Source organism: Drosophila montana, unplaced genomic scaffold (genome assembly GCF_035044405.1).
Source record: "Drosophila montana isolate Dmon_TW-CO22-7 unplaced genomic scaffold, ASM3504440v1 contig_2326_1, whole genome shotgun sequence".
In the NCBI taxonomy this organism is placed as follows: domain Eukaryota; kingdom Metazoa; phylum Arthropoda; class Insecta; order Diptera; family Drosophilidae; genus Drosophila; species Drosophila montana.
In genome coordinates this window covers 372667-396654 of record NW_026997209.1, presented here as the reverse complement: position 1 = coordinate 396654, position 23988 = coordinate 372667, and the positions used below count along the sequence as shown (strand labels likewise).

Genomic DNA, 23988 nt, shown 5'->3' with positions numbered 1-23988 from the left:
GACAGTGCCAAGTTTTTAATGCGTTTGTTTTCCAACTTGAAGAGTTAATGCGACTGCGTTCTGTCAAATGTATTCCCCAAATCCCCGAGGGCACAGAACCCCCACAGAACCTCTAAATATGAAATCACTTTCACAAAGTGCTGAGCGCCAGACAACGCACCCGCTGCCGCCCGCCGCACCTGCATTCAACGCTTATCCCTGAAGTACCATTTGCATAGAGTATGTGCGGATTCTGGGGCGCAGGGGGGGTGTTTGTGCGGGGCAGGGGCAAGTTTATCTAGTCGACAACACGAGTAACCAATTTTCAGCAAATTTAATGCACAAAGGACATGCACAGATTTCCCAGACAGTCGCCAGGCTTTGTCTTTAATGTGTTTTATAATTGAATTCAATGCAAAAATTCATGTCCCTTGATTACACTGTGCAACAAAATTGAGCAGCTCAAAACTTGTGACTTTTAGGAAAATACTTCGATACGTGCTCAGAACTATGGGAATAATTCAAATTGATTTTTAAAATTTTACTTAATTTCCTCTACTTTGTTGCCCAGTGTTAACAGCAGCAACAGACACATCAGCATTTCAGATGAGAGTTCATTTTCGTCATCTCTCGCCCTCATCAGTTTTCACCAGTTTTCCAGAGAACTGTTGCTGTTGTTGCTGATGTTGTTGTTGGGCCTCTTGTCTGGCTGCCATAGAGCTGCATCCTTTGTGGCGCCGAATCGGTATCTGAATGGATTTGGCTTTGGCATTGGCTTTGGCATTCGCATTCATATTCGCATCTACTCATGTGCACATATCAGTTGTCTGGCAGCTGTCTGCGGCCTTGAATAGTCCCAAAGTCAAAGCCACAATTTAATCGCTCTTTTGAGGCCAACAACAGCAACAGGCCCAACAACAACAACAACTATCGAGTTGCAACAATAACAAGACCTACAAATATGAAATTATTTCATTTCGAATTATTGACATCGTTTTAAAGTTGTGTAATTAAAAATGTTGATTTGTAGAAATAAAAAAGCATGAATTTAATTAATAATAAATACAAACAACTTTGTAGGGTATGACAGGCAGAAGAAAGCTTCTCCGACCCTATTAGGTATATATATTCTTGATCAGTAATTGTCATAATTTAAATAATAATTTTCCGTTGCTTAACATTATTCGATTCTCATATTTATGATTACTTTCAGAAAGATTACGTTAGTCAATATAGTGCGGCGACTGGGACAATGCGCGTACCAATCCAAAAAGTTAAACGTATAAAGAAATTTAGAATTAAAAAATATATGCAGAAATATCTACAGCCGAATCCCTATCAAAAAAGGTAAGTAATATATAAAATATATATAATTATAAGGGTATATAAAATATAAAATATAAAATATAAAATATAAAACTCCAGATCATGTATTTGAAAATAAGCAAACCATTCAATAAATCGGCATAATGGGACGTATATGTTGAATAAAGAATCCCTAATATATGATTGAAGTCCAAATCATGTGAATGTTACGTTTATAAAACCCTAAAAACCTATCAACATATCACTTTCACTAGCACATGAAACGAAAAATCTCGTTAAATTTGCTGTGTTGAGGCCTCTAAAAACTTTCGTAATCACTTGACAAAACTAATGAAATAAGTTTGCAGTGTTGTAAAACTCTGCTAATATGTTATAGATAACTTTTTGAATATAGTATGCAATTAATATGCCATCAGCTGTGGTGGACGGCTCATTGAGCCCAGCCAAAAACCAGTTAATGTTTCTAAAAATGATGTGGTTGCAACCCTGGACAATATTGTGGTCGAACGAACTTCGAAGAGCCGCCAAGTGGCATGGCTAATGCCGTGTCATGGGGTTTTTGTGACGGGCGCAAGAGCGTAACGTTTGAACTCGACGTCGACGTCAGCGTCGACTGCAGCCGCTGCCTGGGTTAATAGAGCGATTTTCGGTATCGGTTGCCCCCTTAGGGGCACTTCACTTGGGGGCACGCGCACGCTCTGGCACTTCCTTGCGCCTGCCTGCCCACAGAAGTGGAACAAATGGGCGCAGGACGTGCGCAAGGAGGAGGCTGAGTGGATATACGAGACCCAGCTGCCTGCTTTGCATAGAAGGCGACTTTGAATCGCTCGCAATCGCGTCTCCTCGTCGCGTCGGTGGCGGCATTTTCAATTTCATGGTTAATTGTTTTGCACGCAGCATTTGGTGCTCGAGTCCACGTCCACACAGATCGAAAGATGGAAAACGAAGAGCGACGAGTCGGTGCGGCCAATGTGCGCCTTCAATGCCACATTAAGTTTCATAATTAGCACAACAAATGATTGGAATCCAGAACTGGCGGCATATGCAAATTGTCTCGTTGCAAATAAGCAACATATGGATACGGGATCGCATGGAGCACTGGCAAGTGGCTTGTTCCTTGCTCTCTGACAACTGCCAGTTGTTGCAGTCCGCAGCCAGCTCACAGCTGCAACTTCTACTTTTATCTGTGACATTTACTAATGACAAATTTATTCACGCTGTCACTTAGTCGCCCAGTGCCCTGTCACGTAATGCCGCCGCCGCCGCCTCGGTTTTTCCTTTTCCCGCACCAATTGTTTCTTCCCTGTTAAAGCTGCAAAATGTCCTGGACCTGCGGCAACAGCCAGCCAAGTGTCACGGATCGTCGCTTGTTGTGAAGTCAAGATTTGTTTGCCGCACTTCTAATTAGAAGTTTTCTTTGCCATTTCAATTGCAATGCCAAGTCCGATTCCGATTCCGATTTCAATTCCATTGAAGTGCTGCCCTTTGATCTATTCGTGGCATAGATGATTGATTGATTTTCCCATACAGTCCATACACAAGAGTCTCTTGAACTAATTAATCAACTAGAAGTACATAAATAAATGACATTTATGGCATCAACTGTAAAACGCAAAGTCCAATGGCAACAATATAATGAAAGTCTTACAAAAGAAACTATTGGGTTAACAGATACCCTGTAAATTATATAAACATTACATCTAATAATTATCTTATAAACTAACTATAAACTAACTAACATCAACTGATATCCTTAAATTATTATAAACTTTACCTAGACTAGAATTTTTTTTTTTATTATTACTTTATTTATTATAAGTATCACATTCTTATTATTAATATTAAAATTATTATTATTATTATTGTTGTCATCATTATTTATATTATTATTGCTGTTGCTGTTATTATTATTAGTTGTATTGTTATTATCATTGTTATCATTAGTAATATCATTATTAATTTGATTAATATAATCATTACTTTTATTATTGTTCTTATTTTATTCAAACAAGAGCCGTAAGAGCTGACTAAGACACACAAAGTCCTGGGATTCGAACCAGGGTCCTTCTTGGTGCCTTTATCTTATACTGCATTTTTTCAATTTAAATCAGCAGTTCCCTCAGCTCTCCAATATATTACTGGGTATATATGGTATATATGCAAGACATACTTATGCATATTTCTCCGACAATTTTGGTGGTCGTGTTTATCAGTTCTGAAAAATCATCAGCTCGAGGATCATTAAACTTTACACACAAGCACACAACTGCGGATTTCCCCCGCTTTAAAAGTTTCGTCCGGGGGGATCCGTTAACGAAAGCGAAACGAGATCTTGATGGGCAGCCAGTGCCGCTGGAGCCGGCGCAATTTGGGCACCGTTTGGGTATCTTTTAATGCCTGCCAGACACGCACATTCAAGAGTTTTTGCCAATGAATCGAATACGAATACGAATACGAATAATGAATGCATAACGCAATTAATTTGTAAAATTTCAACAATGCAAAGCGAACAAATTATTGCCGCTTGAATGGGTCGGATCGGGCCTGAGCGAGTATTGCGAGTATTACTTGTATTTGGCTGGGCACGCCCCGGGCTAATCACGAAAAAATATATAAATTTTGTTCAAAAGGGTTGCACAATAAAGCCAATAACACTGCCTGCAAGTGCTTCCGCGCAATTTCATTCTACAGCCAATGGAAAGGGCTGTATTTCAATAAACAATGCCACATCAAGGCAAGAAGCTGGCGCCGAGCGGCTTTTAGGTATTCCGCCCCTTCCCCCTGCCCTTGGCCCTTGTCAGCGGGCCTTTGATTTGTCTAGCTGCCTACATAATTGGCCAGCGTACGGGCAAAATCAACGGCACGGCGACGCTTCGAGTGGCACGCAGCGATCCCTAGGGAGAACTTGGGTGCTTTTCCAATGAGGAACTGAATTTGAATTGTCTTCAAAACTGTTTGCCCACGCTTTATGCTAATGAATCGCTAAAATCTAGAAGACTAAACACAACAACAAAATTGCATAGAAGAAATGTTACGGATCTGAGCTGAAGAAGCTTGAAGATTTACGTCCATAAGTTGTATTTTATGATAATGGTTCCTCAGTTGAGGCCCTTTAAAACTATTCTAATTTATTTGAGGTTCTTTGTTTTTGCACAATAAAATTATGTTGTATACGAATTTTATTTTTAAATTCCTAAATTTTCAATAGAGAATTGATCTGTGGGACATAAAAAGAACCAAAATTTCCTCATTCATCCAACTCGGTTAAGTTTTGACATGTTAATGAAAGATTGATTGATAGGGTCATTTACCAGGGACTATTCACTTTATAAGTCAACATTTTTCAAATTTTTCGGATGCATTTTTTGACTCTTTGTCAATTTCTATTACATTTTTTGGTAATTTTTATATGGAAATTGTTTTAAAATTGTATTTCAAATTTTAAATATCATCCGCCGCTCTAAAGCAAAAGACACAAAAATAGAGCATAATGCACAGAGACCTGCAAGTCGTTAAAAAAAAGCTTTAGGAAAAAAAGATTTTAAATATAGGACACAAACATTCTTTTTGAAATTTAGTAACTTAAGGTAGAAGTCAAATAAATTGTATTCTTTAAATTCTTAAGCTATTTTCTAACTTAAATAAAATTAAACTAGATCAATTATGAAAATCTGTCCAGTTACGAAGTTATGGATATTTAAAGTCTGGGAAGGGCATTTACTAGAATTTTGGGATTTATAATTGTTGCCGTAGACAAAATATTTTTGAATCGATCTCTAGAGTTCAAATCTTATTCATAATTTGGTAACTCTTATTCGTTGATTTAAGTTGTCCTGATTAATTATTACTTGCCTCAAGGAATTATAATGTTGTATCCTCTTTAGATTTGCGAAATTTCTCTATAATAATATATTTAAATCATTTTTTAAATCTTTTTCCCTAATTTTAATCAGGTTTCTGAACAACATACAAATATTTTCGTTGGGCTGTTATTTTCTATATCTAAGATTCTCTGTTTTTTTGGATTCATTTTTCTTCAAATTTCAAATCATGTAAAACACATTTATTCCACAGCTATAAAAATCCTTTGAAATATTGTATAGCCAGTGTGAATAATACACATGCTTTTGCCATTAAAATCTTATTAATTATGCATAGACTCAATTTCAAAGTCTTCAGACTCCGCCCTTGGCCTAGGCCCTTAAATGCTGAAGCACCGCAAACATCTTGTCATAGGAATATATAACAATTTACTTTTTTTAATCAAGCACAAGAGAAAAGCACCTTCGTTTTCATCTTGATCAACATAAGGAACAGATTGTTAACGGACCTCGTGCCATTAGTAGGCGCAAATATTTGCATAATGTCTAAGATTCTTTCCCATTAAAAGCAGCCGCTTAAAAGGCTGCTTGCTGGACAGGTGTCTGCCGTTGAGCTGGTCGCTTAAGCCAGAAAAACGGCGCACAATACCAAAGTGAAATGGGTTTTTCTAACGGCTAACAGTTGCGTTCTAAGACTTGGGAGAAAAGAGAAAAACACTGTCCATGCTAATCTGGGTAATTTGAGTCCAAAATGTGTGACAGTTGTTGGGCTAATCTCCGCACAAATGTCACGAATTGTTGTGTGTCCGTGCGGGCACGAGGTGTCAGCAAGCCAAATGTAATAATTTTAATGATTTTTCATAAATGCAAAGTCCACACCGAAATCGAGGGAGGGGGATTGGGGGAAGGGGGGGCTGACACGCGTTATACAAATGGTAAAAATGGAAAAGCATGCACTTAAGGGTAGCGTCTGCATCTGGGTTTGGGGTTGGCTTTTGGGCATGTCCCGCTGTTATGACATCGCCCTCATCCGGGCTGCACCCTTTTCGGCCTATTAAACATGGAGACTCTACACACCACTGAACGCATTGTTCTCGTGCCACTCAATGTTCCCATTGTTGTTGTTCTTGTTGTTGTTGTTGTTGCTATAATTGCGCATATTTTAAAACACAAATTAGCAACGCTGTAGCTGAAATTTCAATAGCGTTTTAAATGGCCGCAGGCCGACTCAATACGCATTCATACTCATATTCATATATATGCATGTATATTTATTGGGAGTGTGCTAAGTTCTCTGACTTTTAACAGCAGCAAGAAACACGAGAGGGTTGCCTTGAACTTGCCACCAGGCCACGCCACAGTGCCACAAAGCGTCGTTGCACACATCCATCTATGCATCAGGCGTCAGCATTCACTCTGTGGCATTGGCTTTGGCATTCCATACATAAGACACAAACACACACACACTCGCACAGCAGAGACCAGGGTGTCGAGTAGTTTGTCAAGCGAGTGGTTTAGTAACGGTTCGCTTTGCTTGCTTACTGCCATTTATAAATACCCTGTAATATAAGAAAAAGCAGAGCATTTTAATAAGCTAGCTGTTTATTCTCTTGTTAAACATTTATTTTTTGAAGCTCCATAATAATTAGTTTGCTCCGATTTTAGCATACCATATTAATCTTTAGCCTCGAAATATCCTGTAATATTATTATTAAGATGATATCTCTGGCAGCAGTCAGAATGTCATCTTTTGGTAGAAACAACTTTTTATTGATAGATTCTTGACCAGGCTATGAAATCTTTGAGCTTCACTTTGTTTTAGGCTGTCAGCCTAGAAAACATTTTATATAAGGCTAGTTAACTGCATAGTTTCAATTTATATATTGTTTATAATGCTAGTTAGAGGTGTTAAATTAAAAGAAAATCTTTTACCCAATCTTTTACTTTAATACTCTGGTCTCAAGGTCCTAAAGTCCTAAAGTATACTAAGCTTATAAACTATTTTACTCGGATAACTTAACTATGAAGTCAACAATTTAGCCTCGAAAGTTACTCTGATGAGTATATATATTATTCAATTAGTATCTGCAAGATTTTTAGTGTTTAATTTTTTATCACTAAATCCAAACTCTCATTCCTCTTCGTTATAACTGAGACAAAGTTTATATCATATAACAGAGTAGCCCACAGTATGTAAAAATTCATGCACAAGAGTTCTCTCTCTCTCTCTCTTTATCTTCCTATCCCAGCTATTGTCACAAGTCAGAAGATAAAGATTAAGCGTCTTTCTCACTTACATCTCACTTATATCTCTATCATCACACAGAGTATCTCAAAGTCTAGCAACATATGAGTAGCTGCTTTTTATTTTTTTTTTATACCTGCGCATAAATAGCAAACACTTTTCGGATTTGCAGCTTCAAACATGAAGCTGTAGCTGAAGCTGGAGCTATAGCTGAAGCTGAAGCTGCCTTGGCGCTACATTTATCACTGCCAATTCGGGGCAAACGTCGTCGTGACATTGCAGCCCCATCGGGCGGGGCCATGGGGACAGGATCCCGGGGCCAGGGCCTGGTCAGGTTGGAACAAAGCGCTCGAGTGTAAATGGAATTCTGGGAAATGAAATTGCACAGGGCAAAAAGCAAGCTAAAAAACGAGAAACGAAAAAAAAATAAAAGAAATAAGAAATGTTGTTAGCTGAAATGCAGCCACATGATTGTTGGATTGTTGGGTTCTTGTTTTTGAGTTATTGGTTTTGAATTGATGTGGTGCTGTAGTCGCCGCCAGAGCAGAGCTCAAAGCGCTTAGAGATTTCACTTAAGGCTTTAGACAAATGTTTTTGCATAGCTCTGCTGACACATGTGGCCATGTGACATGGCCAGAGCGTAGACGATGTTCACATTTGCATTGAAATACCCTCGAATTTTGGGGTATAACTGGTTAGGTTATGAAGCTTGATATGAGAGCAAGTAACTGAAATATTCATTCGAAATAATTATATTATTTATGTGAGCTATATGCCTTCCAGGTAGCTTCTTACTTAACTAAAGAAAAGAGAGTCAATGGTAAATTTAGAAAAGTAACGAGCAAGTGAGCGAGATATGAAACAAAAGGCAAAGTCAGAAAAGCATCGAGTAAAAAGTAGCGAATAAGAAACGAGCAAGCGAGCGAGTTAACGAAAAAGAGGAGCGAGAAAAATCGTTGCTGGCCAAAGGCGAATTCAGAAAAGTAGCGAGTAAAAATAAACGAACAAGCGAGCCAAAAATTAGATGATGAGAGCAAGGAAATCAGTGCTGGCCAATGGCGAATTTAGAACAGTAGCGAGTAAGAGTAAGAAAAGTAGCCGGAATAAATCAGCGAGTAAAAATCGATCAAGCGAGTTAACCAGTGACCTGTCAACGAGTTACAATATCATTATACAGAAAGTAAATATTATTTTCTTTTTTTATAATAATAAGAGCATATCGTGCCATATTAAAACATGGTTATATATAGTCTTAAACATAACAGTTTGTATATACCGTTTATTAATTACCCAACTAATCATCTTTTGTTTTATACCAATCAAGTTGAAGTGAATTCAAAATTCGGCTTAAGTTACAATCAGTTGCAGTCACTGGCTCGTTAGATTTTTTCATTTACCAAATTTGTCATTGCCACATTTTGCAAACGTTGGACACATGTAACTACCTACAACAATGCAACAACTTGCTGCACTTGTTACATGCTCCAAACTTGTGAAATTGTAATTTAACAGCGACTGCTGTTAAGCCACACACGTAAGAAGGAGCAGTAGAGACTGCTTGACTGCAAGATACCCTGTAGGCAGCTTAACAGCATGAAATATAGATGAGTTCCTATAGAAATTATAAAAACCAGCAACAATAAAGTAACGAGTTTGCAAACGGGACAGCATCGAGAATGTTTATGAGAATGAAAGTAAAGTCAACTTCTAACTTCTATGTAAATTAATCGATCTTTATAAAACTTTCTGTTTTCAATTAACATATATCTGGAACATATCTAAAATAAATGTATATATTAAACTTGAAAAGCAAAACCAGCCGGGCTACGCCGATCAATGAAGAATATATTTAGATAAGGCTCAAAAAGATGCCCCCATCTGTCGCCAAGGGCTCAACATTTGTTATCATGTAGATCTACGGCTATTTAAAGCTGCAGCGTTTATGCTGTACAAACCGAACAAAAGTCGAATCCCGTCCCCGCTGTGGGCCGCGTGTCGCCGAGCTTTGGAAAAAAACTTTTGCCAACCACATTCAACATTAAACTTTGAACAATCCGCATACGAATACGAATCCGCATGCCACATCGAATCCAAGTGTGTGCCCCGTGTGTGCACTTCAGCCGCTGATAACTTATCTTCTGGCTGGGGCGATGTCTGTTACAAATGTTGCAATATTTATGCCCCACACACACACAAGGCCGAGCCACAGGAAGTTCGTATTATGATTTGCACATTATGCAAATTGCGCTATCGTAAATACTTTTTTCCTGCTCTCCCTGCCCCTGTCTCCCCTCCACCCTATCAGCATTCAGTAGAAAAAGAACAATAGGCGCCGCCGTGTGCACATGATAAATGTGATAAACGATATTTGGCAACAAAGCGAGCCACATAATTTATAAGGCACAACTCTGTAAATTTATTTGCTAATAAATGCGACTTGTTTAGCTTTTTGTCCAAGATAAAAAAATTATAATATCAAAGAAATTTTAGATGTATATTTTATACTCAAAATAAAATGATATAAGCTTAAGCAAACGCTTAAGGACTCACTGAAATGCTCCCCTACTTTATCTTGCTGCTTTAAATCTATTTTAAAAATTGAAAATAACCCCACAAAAAGTGTTTGAAGAGCGCAACTCTAAATGAGCTCAACTGTGTTGATTTTAAACAAATAAAACAGTTATCTAAAGTAAATGGAATAAAAATACATACTTCCGTTTATGTCATGCCCCTAATACGCGAATACTTCAATACTTAATTGAGAAAAACAGGTTATTATATTGAATTTAATTATATTTTATTTACTTTCTAGTTGTTAAAAAATATCGATTCAATAAATGTCAAGGCGTTAAACGGCAAAAACATTTAGATGTAAATATTATCAGCTTTAAAAATATTCGTATGAGGACGAAATCTTCGTATATCGGTTAATTAAATATAAGAACATTTTGAAGGCAAAATCCTTGAAATAAAACGATAATTATCAACATTCATTGACATAAAGAAGAGTAGCTTTATTTATAATCCTCTTATGACAATATAAAAGGCAAATAAATGAATTTTTTCTTAGTATCAAATAATATTTCACGGTAAAATTAGACTGAAAGATCTGCGGTATATATAGGAAGTATATATGGTTCAGCTTATGCAGATTTCTTAACATTTATTTTTTTTACTTATTTTTTGAAGAACGTAATGATTTCATCGTAGTTGTCATACTGAATGACGTAAAGTGTGCATATTGAAAATGAAATTGATTTATGTACCAAATTGTGACAGCTAAATTATAAAAGCTGTGCTCAACATCTGAGATATGCAAATTGATGATGTAGACTGTCACAAATTGGCAACATTTGATTTGCCATTTTAAAGATACATGAGCATTGCGCCAAGTGCCAATATGCAAATAAGACAGAGAGAGAGAGAGAGAGGGATCGAGAGAGAGGGAGAGAGACTCGTGCGGCGCTCACAATTGTCACTTGAGTCGGTTGCACAGAATGCAAATGAATATGAATATGACCAGAACTAAATGAAGAACAAGTAAATATGCGTCGGAAAGGGAGTAAGCAGTTCAAAGATACCCTGTGAACAGAGGTTAATTGGAGAGAATAGCAAGACGTATTGGAATATATATGTGGGACAGTTAGATATCATGCTTATTAAAACTATATTCTATACTGTATCCAAAAAGATATGACGGCTTTTATTTTATAATCTCTCGATCTGCAAGCCTGAGAGTGTGGCTCTGGTTTTAGTCTAAGTCATTTAAACTTTAAAAAATTGGAAAAATTATTTAGAACTGCAAATCTGCGTATCTGGTTCAATGCTAACTAAGACTGTAAATCTGTTTCGACTTTTGATGCTGATTCGAAATATGCAGATTCTCAGAAGACTTACAGGGTATTCCAGACGAAAGGCTGACTGCACTTTGGGACATGAATTGTTTATACGAGTACCACAAATATGCCTTTGTCTCAGCGGGGCTAGCTTTAAGAACTGCATATAGCCCCGGCTGCATGGGTGGAGGCTGCTCATAAAAATATGATTCATTGTAAACACTCGGACTTGGAGTGACTTCCGCTACGCTGCGCAGCGCATGAAATATTTATAAATCCATTCGAGAAGCATTCGAGTTGCATGCGATGCCAGAGTGTGGGAGCAGTAGCCACTTGCTGCTGTCTGCAAGGATGAGGTGCGGCTGGCGTTCTTTGGTTGGGGGCTGTGGGCGGGGTCGCTGCATGTGATCACTCATCATCGACAACTTCAAACGGGAATGGAACGTGTTGCCACTTTAACTGCCATTTAAATACACAATTTGCAGTGCCAAAGAAAGACATGAAAGGAGCAACCTGCGGGAGTTGGCCAGGCACGACGAGAGAGTATGAGAGAGGGTGGGAGGAGGGGGGAGGAGTTGGGTTACAGCTGCCGCTGTGACATTTATTGGCCGCATTATTTCAGCGCCAGCAGCAACGCCGTCAGTCAACACCCCAAGGGATCTGTCGCTGATGCTGCAACTGCATCTGCATTTGAGTTTCGCCTTTCTTTTTTTTTCATTTTTTTTTTCTTTAGTCTCTGGATTTTTGCATAAAACCTGAGCTGGGCCGTCAGGTTAGGGCCGACAACGCGACGGCAATTTATCAATGCTGCCGGCAGCCTACGAAACTCTGAAAGTTTCTCGGCTCGCCCGCCTCCATGCGGCTATAAAAGTTTTCCAATGGCGCCGCGGGCGGGCAGCTGCAGCAGAAACGAGACCAAAACCAAATCCAAGTCCCAAACCCACCTTTTTGGCCATGGAACACGATGCGGCGCTAACGAGGACAAGCGTTTATGTCAAAACCCAATACGTGATGCATTTAGTAAGCTAACTCCAACTCCCAGTCTCTCTCTCCCTCTCCCTCTCCCTCTCTCTCTCTCTCACTGTCTGTCTCCCACTCACTGCAGATATTTTAAATGCATTTTGCTGCAAGCCAACGATGGGATTTACACGTTACGCCATTCTTGGTCTAATTGGATGGGCAAACGTTGAACTGTTCAAGGCAAACAGCAAGTCAAGTGCTTAAAAATTCGTTTTTGCACTTATCAAACGCTGAAAGTTAAACATCAGGAACTAAAGAGTTGAATAGGTATAAGCCAGCACAAATTGCATAAACTGCTAAGTTTATTGTCCAAAAAGAGAGTCTTAAAATGGAAGTCTATTATTTGACAGCATCAACTTATTATAAGTTACTGCTCTGTCTCGCTCTACGGTTACGGTTACGACACTCAGTAAAAGCCGTTTAATTATCAATTCCTTTTTGTAAGTTATCCGTTAACATTTAACAGGCTGCTTGATTATGAAATATGAATACATTAAGCATGAATAGATTACGCTCCATGACACTCTCTGTCTCTATTATATTTTCTGCCTCAAGAGTACATTTTTGTTAGATTCCTCTTTGTGCCTAATCCGCAAACGTTTCACAGTTATCTTTGCCTTACTATTTATATGCGGATAATAATATTTATGACCACTCTCTCTCTCTCCCTCTCTCTCTTTTTCACACACTGACTTTCTCCCTCTCTCTCTGTCTCCCTCTATTTCTCTCTCTGTCGTTTGAGTAGCTTTTCTTTCCGCTTAGATGTTAATATACAATTATTTCTTGTGCACCTTTCTTAAACGTTTCACTAGCAATACTTGTAAACAGAGTATTGTTTTTCGCCATTTTCCTTTGGGACTGTGTGTCATCCTCAAAAGACTAACTATATTTCAACAGTAGATATTCGAAGTATACGTTAATATATGCTAAATCAATTTTATTAATGTAGGTTTTTAATGCGGACATTTTTAAATTGCCTTTGCTCATAAAAGAGCTTCAGTGAATTTTATTGAAAAGTATCTGTAGATCTCTTACCATTTCAATTTGGTGCTGGCCACATCATTTACCAGAATACTTTTGGTATTAAGAGTATCCCTCACAATCTATTAATTTATTTTTTTGCACTTGTCAACAATTCCATTCGTTGACAAAATTAATGATTGCCGTTGACAAACTTTTACAAACTGTGCCTAAGATTTTTGCCAACTTTTGGATTACATTTAGGGGGGGCAAGCCAGGAATTGTTGTTGTTTGCCGTATTTTGTTGCTGCAAATATACATCTATCATAGAGGTCTTAAGTATTTTACACAATTTATTTACGTCACCTGGCACTTGCCACTTGCCACACTTTGCATATCTTTCCATTAGTTCGGGACGCGTTTTTTTTTGTGCTCATTACCTTTTTTTCATTTGTTTGGCTTTTGTTGTTGTTGCAGTTGGTGTCGATGTTGTTACCAAGTTTTTTTTTTTCGTTTTTTTGCTCATTTTTCTTGTGGTTTTTATTTGTTTAGGACGAGGTGTGCCGACAAGGGGGCCGCGTCGGGGGGTGGGCGACTGCTTGCTGCCAATTTGACACTCTTAAGGATTTTGCGAGTTTGACATGCGTAACGCCATTAAATTTATCAATTGCTCAACGCACCCTTCGCTGTCAACATCTCGTTGTTGTTGCTGTTTTATATATATATATATATATATATTTTTTATTTGTCGTTAAAAAATGTACAAGTTTTTTCAATCAGCACTCGGCGCGTGGCTCCCGCGGTTGCTTTTGATTATTTACCAGAGCAACTTTTGGTTTATCCCAGACACAACATAGTGGCAATTTATCATTAAACGGTGAAATGTTTTGCAAAGTGCAAGCTGAGCTACATTTGAGGGGGTTTCCTGGCTGCCTCAGAAAGGACTCTCGACAAGTGGTTCGAAAAGTGTTGACAAGGTAATCGCATATTCGCTGAGCATATAATTAATTAAATTCTTTTTTAAGCATTTAATTACGAATTTTTAAGAATTTCGACCACATTAAATGCTAGTGGTAATATTTGGAAAAAGGTTTAATCGAATGCAATTAGGCAACATAAGAGTTTTTTAATAATAATAATAGAATAATGATATGTATTGAACTTAGAATGTGTATGAAAATTGATTATCAAATTTTAAAAAAAGTCGATATGAAACGAAGCACGATTCTTATTTCGGCAAATATTTTCTAAAAGTTTCAATATTCTCATCAGATTTTCACGAGGTTTGGCTCTTTGTTCATGGTTTGTCCTCTAGATTAATTTGGCATTCATCAAAATTCATGGTACCCATAAATATCCAAATAGTAAAAGGTCAAAATTTCCCGCATAACTTGGAAAAATCTCATCCGATATTAAAGGGGATTGGCTTTTTGTTCATGGCCTCTAAATCAATTTGGCATCTAATAGCCTCTGCCCACTGAACACATTTCTGAAAATGTCACATTTTTGCAAGATGTGTAAAATGCGGCCTGTACGTTTCCCCATAAGAAAACACATTTCACACATTTTTAAAAATGTCACATTTTTTAAAAATGTGTAAATTCGCCCCGAACTTTTCGTGTATTTTGCGATGATTAATCGAGATTTCTATCGATGTTGTGAAAAATGTAAACATAAACCAGCTGATATTGCAACGAAGGCAAGCGGTAACTTTAAATTATAATTTTAAATTTTAATAATCCCACCGTTTTTAACATTTAAAGTTGGCCAAATCTCGCAAAGAGTCAATTAAACAGAGCCCCTACTTCGGGGCCGTATTATTTGACTTTTGGAAGGAAATCTGTGCGTCGCTTATGTAAATTAAAGCAACTCGATCAGCTGTTTATTTAAAGAAACAGTACTTTTGCCACTCACATGTTACCGAAAACCGGTGGAACACCAATATGTAAAACTTGAAAATGTGACATTTTTAAGCCCAGTGGAGAAAGGCTATAAATCTGGCAACATTATTTTTGGTCAAAATTCACGTGGAAATATTACGCTTTAATATCCTATGTAGACATAGGTATTTGGGTGTGACATTATCTACTGGTGTTTATTAAAAGATTATGGACAAAAGGACATACTAGCAGACTGTTTTACTTTATGAAATATATATACATTTGAACAAACTTTTGAAGGATTAATTCAACTTTTCTCAAGAGTTGGTCTGAGATGTCGGCTTTTATTTAGTGAGCTAAGGAAAAAGTAAAGATTTTATAACCCTGTGGAATGCTTAAGCATATTCTTGACCACAAGGGCAACAAATAATTTGTAATATTATTTACAATTTTCGTACATTTATGGGATTTATGGGGCCCCGCATAACTTGTATTTGCATTTTCTTCATATGATTTTATGCCCTGATTTATGGATACAATAAAAATCGATGGTTCTTTTTCATAAATCGAAGCACTCGTTAGGTTTATGGGTTGTGTCACAGGTGCGCTTAAGATTGGGAAGCGTTAAGATTGAAGGAGATTGCATGTGGGGTCGCGATGGGGGCAGAGAACTTTAAGAGTTGAGCTGCTTTATGGTTGCATCTATGGCTGCTGCTGGCCACTAAGTGGCAAACTAACGGTACAGCCATATGACAAGAGTTTTCACTTTTATTGCCAACATTTAACAGGCCATGACACGAACACGAAGCCTTGGCCCAGCGGCTGCGGCTGCGGCGGCAACTTTTTCATCATCAATTTGCTTTATGGCTCGGAAACGGCTCGCAACGCTGCAGCCACTTGTCATAACAGCGTTGAGTTAGCAGCGCCAGTTGCCAGTTGCCAGTTGGCTTAAACGAAAAAAGATACAAGATACAAAACTGCAACAGCCAGGCTGGCGGGCAGACAGATTCGGTGGCAGGCAACCAGGAGGCCAGGAGGCCAGGAGGCGAGGGGGCCAGCGGCATCCAGTTCTAGCAATCCCAGCAGCTAACCGGGCATTGTCATTGCCACTTTGCCAACATTTTCACACCCAAGCTGCGAGGGCAGCGACAATTTGTCGACGTCGGGGGGAAGGGGGGCAAGCTGGTCGAGAGAGCTGCCTGTAAGTGTTTAGCCGGGTTGCATGTCCATGGCGTGTAACTGGCTTGTATCTTTTGTAGCTCTTCCCCCCCCCCCCTCTCTTTCTCTCTCTCTCTGTCTCTCTTCTCTGACTGCACCCTTCGCTGACCGCCATCGCTTCAGCGATTTTGTCAACATTATTCAAGCATAAACATGACCCAGCGCTGACGAGCGCCCCGGCAACGTGATGCCACGAATCCAGCGAGTCCAATGGAGTCGCCAACGACTCCACGGCTTCACTGAATGCTACAAATGGTGCAAAACGTTCGGAACAAGCATTTAAACGTCGTTAGGTTTGTACAAATCAAGATAAATGGCCCCGGAGCATGTGAGCATTGAGTTGGCCGGGCGGATGGTCTGAGTCCTTCACTGTCGGGCGGGGCTCAGGTGGACTTGTCTGTTTGCATAGGACAATGCAAAGTAGTAGCTAAAGAATAGCTGAAAATGCTTCAAAAATTCAAACTTAAGCTTGAAACTACCCAACAGTTGCATTAAAGAAAGTGCGAATATAAGTATATGCTAAGTATAGATATCCTTGATAAATTAGCGCCAATCTCTCGACTTATCGATAGCTCTCCCAACTAATATCGGGAGAAATCACAAAATTCCTGAGTTTCCTGAAATATAGAGAAAGATACAAATGCAGAAGATGTTTATGAAAGTTATTGCCATTCACAATCTTGTGGCTAGACCATACGAAGGTTTGGCAACTTAAGCACGTAAGGTTCCTGCGATCAAAGAGCTCACTTAAACAGGCTAGGCATATATATTTTATTAATAATTAACTGAGGCTTATAAGAATTATTTGAAAATTTAAAAAAATATGTTTATTCTTGTACACTGCACTGAAAGTCTGATAAGAAGGCGAGACTTATTTATAAGTAAGTCAAAGATTAGAAATTTCAGTGAGCAACAAATATGCTCGTCACTCACTTCATAAACGTCACACATACGACTACCGACAACACCCCCGGGCACACTCCTTTGGCAATGGCAAGCCGCAAACAAAGTTTATAGCTAAACAATTTCCGGCCGTGCGTTTACATTATTAGCATATTGACGAACCGGGCCCAAAAACTGTCTAGTCATAAAACTTTTACCAGGGCTTAGAATGATTTTGATGGCAAACTTTTACTTTGCCTTGGCACAAGTCAGAGCACATTATCATCGCCCGAGCTACTCACAGACATCATGCCAGACGTCAGAGGAGATTAGTCTAAAGGGCGCGGAGTGAGCAGATACTGGGGCAGCTATATGTAATATGAAATTAAGTCACAGCTGAGTAAACACACTCAGCCATTGGCTTTAAAAAGCCAAACAAATTGGCTGCACTTGCCCCCAGCCAAGAAGCGACCATGCTCACTTGATCTAGTCGAGCAAATAACTAAGATAGTTGTTCAGTATATAGCTACTACTTAGTAGATAAGTTCTCCTTCTACAAGGTCTATATTAAAGCACAAGACTATTTAAACATACAATTAGCATGAGGATAAAATTGTTTTCCCAACAATGCGAATAGCCAGCCCGCTCAAATAAGGCAACTATTAAACAACAACACTAGTTTAACATGCATGTTAACTTTAAACATGAGGATGAAAATTATTATCCTTACTATTCGAACTGTTTGCCAGCTAGTTCAAGATAACAATTATAGAACATGCATGTTACATTTTAACATGTGAATGGAAATTGTTTTCTTTACAATGCGAGCTGTCTGGCAGCTTGTACCAAATCGCAATAAGAGAACAACAATGTTTTAAATGCATGTTAAGTTTTAACAGGAGGATACAAATTAGTGTTCTTTCAATGTGAAGAAGGTCAATATTAAAGAAAAACACGATTTTAACGTTTAACAGAGGCAAACTTTTAACATAAGGGTAAAAATACTTTTCCCAGCAAAGCAAACTGTCCATCAGCTTAAACTGAAGTACTATTTCGATTCTCTATCGATTACATATTAATTTATTGAAAATCAACTCTTATCATGCATGTTAAATTTAACATTAGCAACAAAGTTCCATGCTGTACTGCCAATAGGCCTCGACTTCATAGTTAATCTCTATATATTTTAATAAGTTATTCTTTGTTTTTGGATTCTTTCGATCTATTCATTTCCATGCTATGCACATCAATGCACATCAAACGTCGGTGCTGCCTCATTTAGAGCATAAAACGCACAATTTGCCGAGCGTTTATTAAGACAAGCAAATCCAGAGGTTGCCCGTCCACTTCAGTAGAGCCCCTCTCCTCTTGCGTAAATCAGAGGCAAACATAATCAGCATCAGGGCAGACAAGAGACACTCGAAACTTCAAATGCATTTGCTTCGCCGACTTGGCCAAAAGCAAAAGAGTACAACAAGAAATTATTTCAATTAGCGCAATTATTAATAGGTATCCCAGTTCATATCGGCATCTGCTGCATTCGAGTCGAACGCGAATCGCTTACATGATTGCATTTCTGCCCGGAAATTAGATTAATTAGTGCCTAGTCTGAAAATGCAAGAAAAAGATTTAATTAAACGAACACGAGTTCATATAATAATAGTAGATAATAATTACAATAACATTATTTTAAAATAGAACCACGCAAATTGTGATACCCATAAAGAAAATATAAATAATAAGCAACAAAATTAAACTTGAACTCTTTAAAGATATGGCCCACTATATTTACAGTGGAAACGATCTATCCCACAGTTGCTTTAATATAAAAACAGATTTTATTTTATATTTAAGACTCTTTTCGATAAATAAAAAAATTATAATAAATTCGTTTTATATGCCCATGTTAAAGAGTTGGATTATGATAACAATTAAAAGTGCCCACTGTGCACATGCTGACTCTTACTAAGAACTGATATTTTAAGATTTTGTATTTCGCGCGAATCCGATTCACTATATAATTTAATTCAAGTGTGTTGTGCGAATGTGTGTGCATATGCGCATATAATATAAATTATGATAAGAGAACTGCTCCAGCTTGGCGCTTATTAAATAATTCCGTTCAGTGTTTATGGGTCTCAAGTGCGAGACGGCTGGGCGCGACGCTTTGAAAAACTATAAAAAAAAAAACGCATAAGACAATTAGAATGGGAAAGTATTTTGCTGTGTTTGTGGTTCAGTTTATAATTTTGGCACGATGCGTAGCAAGTTTACAATCCGACGAGATATGTGAAAAGACAATCGAGGAACTTCAAAAAGATTTGGATAATTATGATGAATTGATCAAAAAAGATGAAGATGAGCTTAAACAGCTGGAATCGGAATTGGAGCTGGAGAACTTTGATTTCAATAAAGCAAAAACCAACATTAACAACCAATTTACGGACTTGCAAAACCAATTGACGGAATGTCAGCAACAGTCGAACAACCAAACCAAGCAACACAAATTGAATGATGATAAGGCAAAGGAAATACAAGAATTGCATTTTAATATGGCGGATGCTGACTTAAAGCTACGCGAGCGTGATTCTGAAATTTCTAACTTAAAAAATGCTCAAAGGGAGATGCAAGCAAAACAGAAAAGCCTTGAAGAACAAAATAGAGAACTTAAGAATACAATTCATATAAATGAAAATCAACAAAGAAATTGCCAAGATCGCACTGTCGAGATTAATGAATTAAGGCAAAAAATATCAACAATGGAATCACAGCGAAAACGAGAAGAAAATATAACCCAGTTGCCAAATGCAAAGACCCAGCTCAACGTAACGGACAGTTGCATTTCCTCAGATGGAGTTCAATTTTTAAAAGTTGCCGGTGCCAATCCCTTCCCTGTACTTTGCGCTAACGATGTTGAGGGGCTCGGCTGGATGATAATTCAGCGGCGTATTGATGGCACAGTTGACTTCAATCGCAACTGGACTGATTACAAAAATGGATTTGGAGATTTTCATAAAGAGTTTTTCCTTGGACTGGAAAAACTGCATCTAATCACAAATGCACAACCGCACGAATTGTATATTCGGTTAACTTATTTTAATAAACATAATTATTTTGCTCGCTATGATGATTTTAAGATCGGTAATGAGCAGAATGGATACCGTTTGGAGTTACTCGGAGATTACACAGGAAATACAAGCGATGCTATGACTGCAAATAGGTTTCAAACATTTAAAACTTATGTTCGTGGTAATCCCTCTCAAAAGAATTGCCCAAACGAGTACTCTGGTGGCTGGTGGTTTCCTTCTAATTCTTGTGGAAACAGGTCAGTAAGGTAATTATTGTAACGAATATCAAAATAATCCAATTCTCGTTTTGAATTAATTATAGTAATTTAAATGGACAATATTGCTATAAGAAACAACATAATATATTCTGGAAACGTTATGCATCCCCGTGTTCCTTAAAAACTGTCTACATGATGATTCGTCCCAAGCAAGCAAGAAAATCATTTTTATAAATTTATAATACTAATAATAATCATTTTTGTCATATAAATATAGATATCATTTTTCTGCACTTGTACACTTCCTCTTTAGCATTTCCCGTAGCTCCGCCTTTGTGGAGCTGCATCCATCGATAACTGCGACTGTTGCCGGGCCAACGGCCTATCCTCTTAGCAGCACTCGACTAGCGCCTTGACAATGGGCAGCTAATATTGTGATCGATATTAAATTAATTAACATAATCTCTTTGGTCGCAGGGCAAACTATAATACCTTTTTCTCTCTATATATGTATATATCATAATACAATGTCTGCATTCAATGCCAATTTCATGCTCGCCGGACCGTAAGGCGGAGTAAGCTGCACATTGGAAACCGCCAATACTTAGCTTAACGCTCCGCGCAAAGCCAGCAGCAATTAAAGGCCAATAAATTAGTTGAAAATGTGCAACTGGGAAAACTGTGGCTGAGGCCAGTCGGGTGCTTAAGCTGCCTTAGCGTATTTTATTGCTACAAAGAAGTCACAAAAATAAATGACTGAAGATGCTTAACTGGAATATCAAGAAATCAAATATATTTCAATACCCTGTATCCATTGCAATTAGGTAAAAATGTGCATATGAAACTAACAGGGAGAATGTGATATATATAGCCATATATCGACGATCAGCATTAACAGCCGAATAGATATGGCCATATCCCTAAAACCGACTAATCGGGGTAGGTTTTTTTGAGATATTCTTAAATTAATGACACCTGATTTCGGTGCCCAACAAATTCGGAAATTGGAAAATAAGAATATTTCAGATTATTCGGACCATGGTACAGGGTATCTCCTAATCCAGTACGTTTCTTATTTATAACTTTTAACCGATAAAAAAAAAACTTAAAGCATTAGCTGCAAACATTTTATGGCAAAGGACATGGCGAGAGTCGCAAATACAAAGCTCGTTGCTCGCTTTAGCGGACCTGAACTCAAAGTGCAACTAGGATTGGAAACAGCCCTCCGTACCACCTGGCAGTGCCACAAAATCTGAGAGCCTGCCACCAAACAGCAATTGCGAGCCGTTGCTCAGGTGACGAAATGCGTCTTGGTGGTACGTGATGTGCCTGGTAAGGAGCCCAAAAATGAGGGTGGTGAAAAAAATGTGAAAAACCAAAATCCGCACCATGGGGTGGCACATTAAGTATGAGCAGCTAGCTCGGCGAAAAGATCCCAAAATCCCAAGTGGATGGCTGTCGTTTTGGATGCCAGACAACAATGGCTGGCATAAGGTGCGAGTTGAAGTAAATGCAATCAATACGCATAGACGGCACATAACAGGTATTACGAGTATGTATTACGTATTACGTATTATGTATAATGCATGATGTGTACCCGAATCGGCCCTCAGCCTGGCCCTGAACCTCGGCATGGGCCTGGGCCTGGGCCTGTCTATGCTACACATATGAAAAATCAACGCCAAGCATAATCTATTAAATTATCCTAATTTCATCACGCACCAAATCCCTTTAGCCGTGAACCGTGCGGGCCGGGCCATGCCGGGCACCCGCATGAAAAACAATAAAAATTTGCATAATATCGGTATAATATTTTAGCATTATGTGCATGACAAAGGTGCAGAAAGTAATGGTATTATGTGCCAGACATTGCCAGCAAGATTTTCACATTCAGCTCTTCACGTCAATTCGATAGCGGGACGCTATTTGCGGGTGTGGGGGGCTACGATAATGGCCCATAAATGTGGCAACACATGTTGCCAAACATTTTCAAACACATTTGTTATGCGCCTCCCGAAGCGAATCCATGGCTTCCACTTGAAATATAGAACTAGAGCTTAGCTGCTTTAGTCGTATATATTGTATAAGAATTCTGCGCGCAACTAACCAAGTAATTTATTTTCTCCGGTTTTGCTTTCTACTTTTGAAAATCCCGACTAATTACTTGTCTAATTACTGGCCATTTTTTTCAACAGCAAATTAACTGCAATTTGTTTGCTAAATCGTATTTTAAGCAGAGTCAAGCATGGATGCAAAAGAATAATATACAATGGCTGCATTGGAGTTTTAAACACAATTACACGCTTTACATTTTAATATTATATGAATTTAAATTCTAGAAAATATGTAAAAGTAAGGCTAAGAGCTTTAAGCTGCGCTAGCAGTTTCTTCAGATGGTAAAAGAACAAAAATTGTAGAATGAAATAAGCAATTCAGCTTTAAGCTTTATCTTTTAATTATTAAACTTTCCTAACGCTTTAAAGTGCTTTCAAAGCTCTTTTCGAAAGAGCAGAGCAACAGAGGACTAAATAGTAAATTAGTTGTGCCTAGTAAAACTTGCAGAAAGCTTTAATGTGCTTTTCAAATTTCTATTCAGTGCGAAGGAATATTTTCAATCAAATGTGATTTTTTAATATATTTGTTAGAGAAAAGAGAAAAGAACATTGATTGTACTGTATTTAACCCTGCTCTTAAATTTAAATCTCACATAAATTCTGAAAATACTTGACTTATTTTATGTTGCTTCTGATATAAGCCAATTAATTCAATTCTTTAATTTTATATTCTAACAATGTAAAGATAGAACAGAAAATATATGTAAGCATGTATAAGTCAGCATTTATCACAAACATAAATTGGCGTCAGTTAGTTATGCATATTATTTTTGGCTAGCTATAAAAATCAGATGCATAAATCTAAAAGCATATTTGTCTCCAATGACTTGGCACTCGCTCGGCAATAAGCCATAATTTATCATATCTGTAAGTAGCTCCGGGGGCGTTGCTCATTTGCCAGACTGCGTGCAATGAACTTCCCAATAAAATCGGAAACCACAGAAAATCGCAAAGAAATAAAATAAAAATAAAACAAAGTATGCCAAATAAGCGCACATTTTAGCCAGCATACTAATAGGCAAATTCGACGCATATGTGAGCTGCAATGCGGTTGAGCTTTGATGATTCGATGAGGACGTGCCGCGGGACATTGATGCGTAAGAGAGCGTAAAATGAAAGGAAATTGAAATGCGGGCAAATTGAATTGGACAAGGATGAGCAGCAGAAGCCCCAACCCAAGTGCTTGCCCGCAGCATGAAGACGTTCTATGCTTCGCTTAACTAAGAACCAGAAACCAAAATCGAAACGAGACATAACGCCCGCAAGTATGCAACAACTTTCACTTGCCGAACTTATTGGGCTCAATCAAATATTCAAAGCCAAAGCTAAGCACGATACTCATTTATTTTATTTATTTATTTTCACTCTTTTTCTTTTACTTTTTAGCTGCGAGACTTTTGCCAATGCATAATTAAAATCCA

General features: G+C 38.1%; 1 protein-coding gene across 1 annotated transcript in view; it reads left to right on the top strand.

The window, feature by feature from the left end:
- The first annotated feature begins 1197 nt into the window (after positions 1–1197).
- The window catches only part of haf (leucine-rich repeat and fibronectin type-III domain-containing protein hattifattener), a 200098-nt gene continuing 177307 nt past the window's right edge, over positions 1198–23988 (top strand). Inside the window, exon 1 of the mRNA XM_064681397.1 lies at positions 1198–1326. The gene's annotated coding sequence lies outside the window, so the exon portion shown is untranslated. The remainder of the gene's footprint in view (positions 1327–23988) is intronic.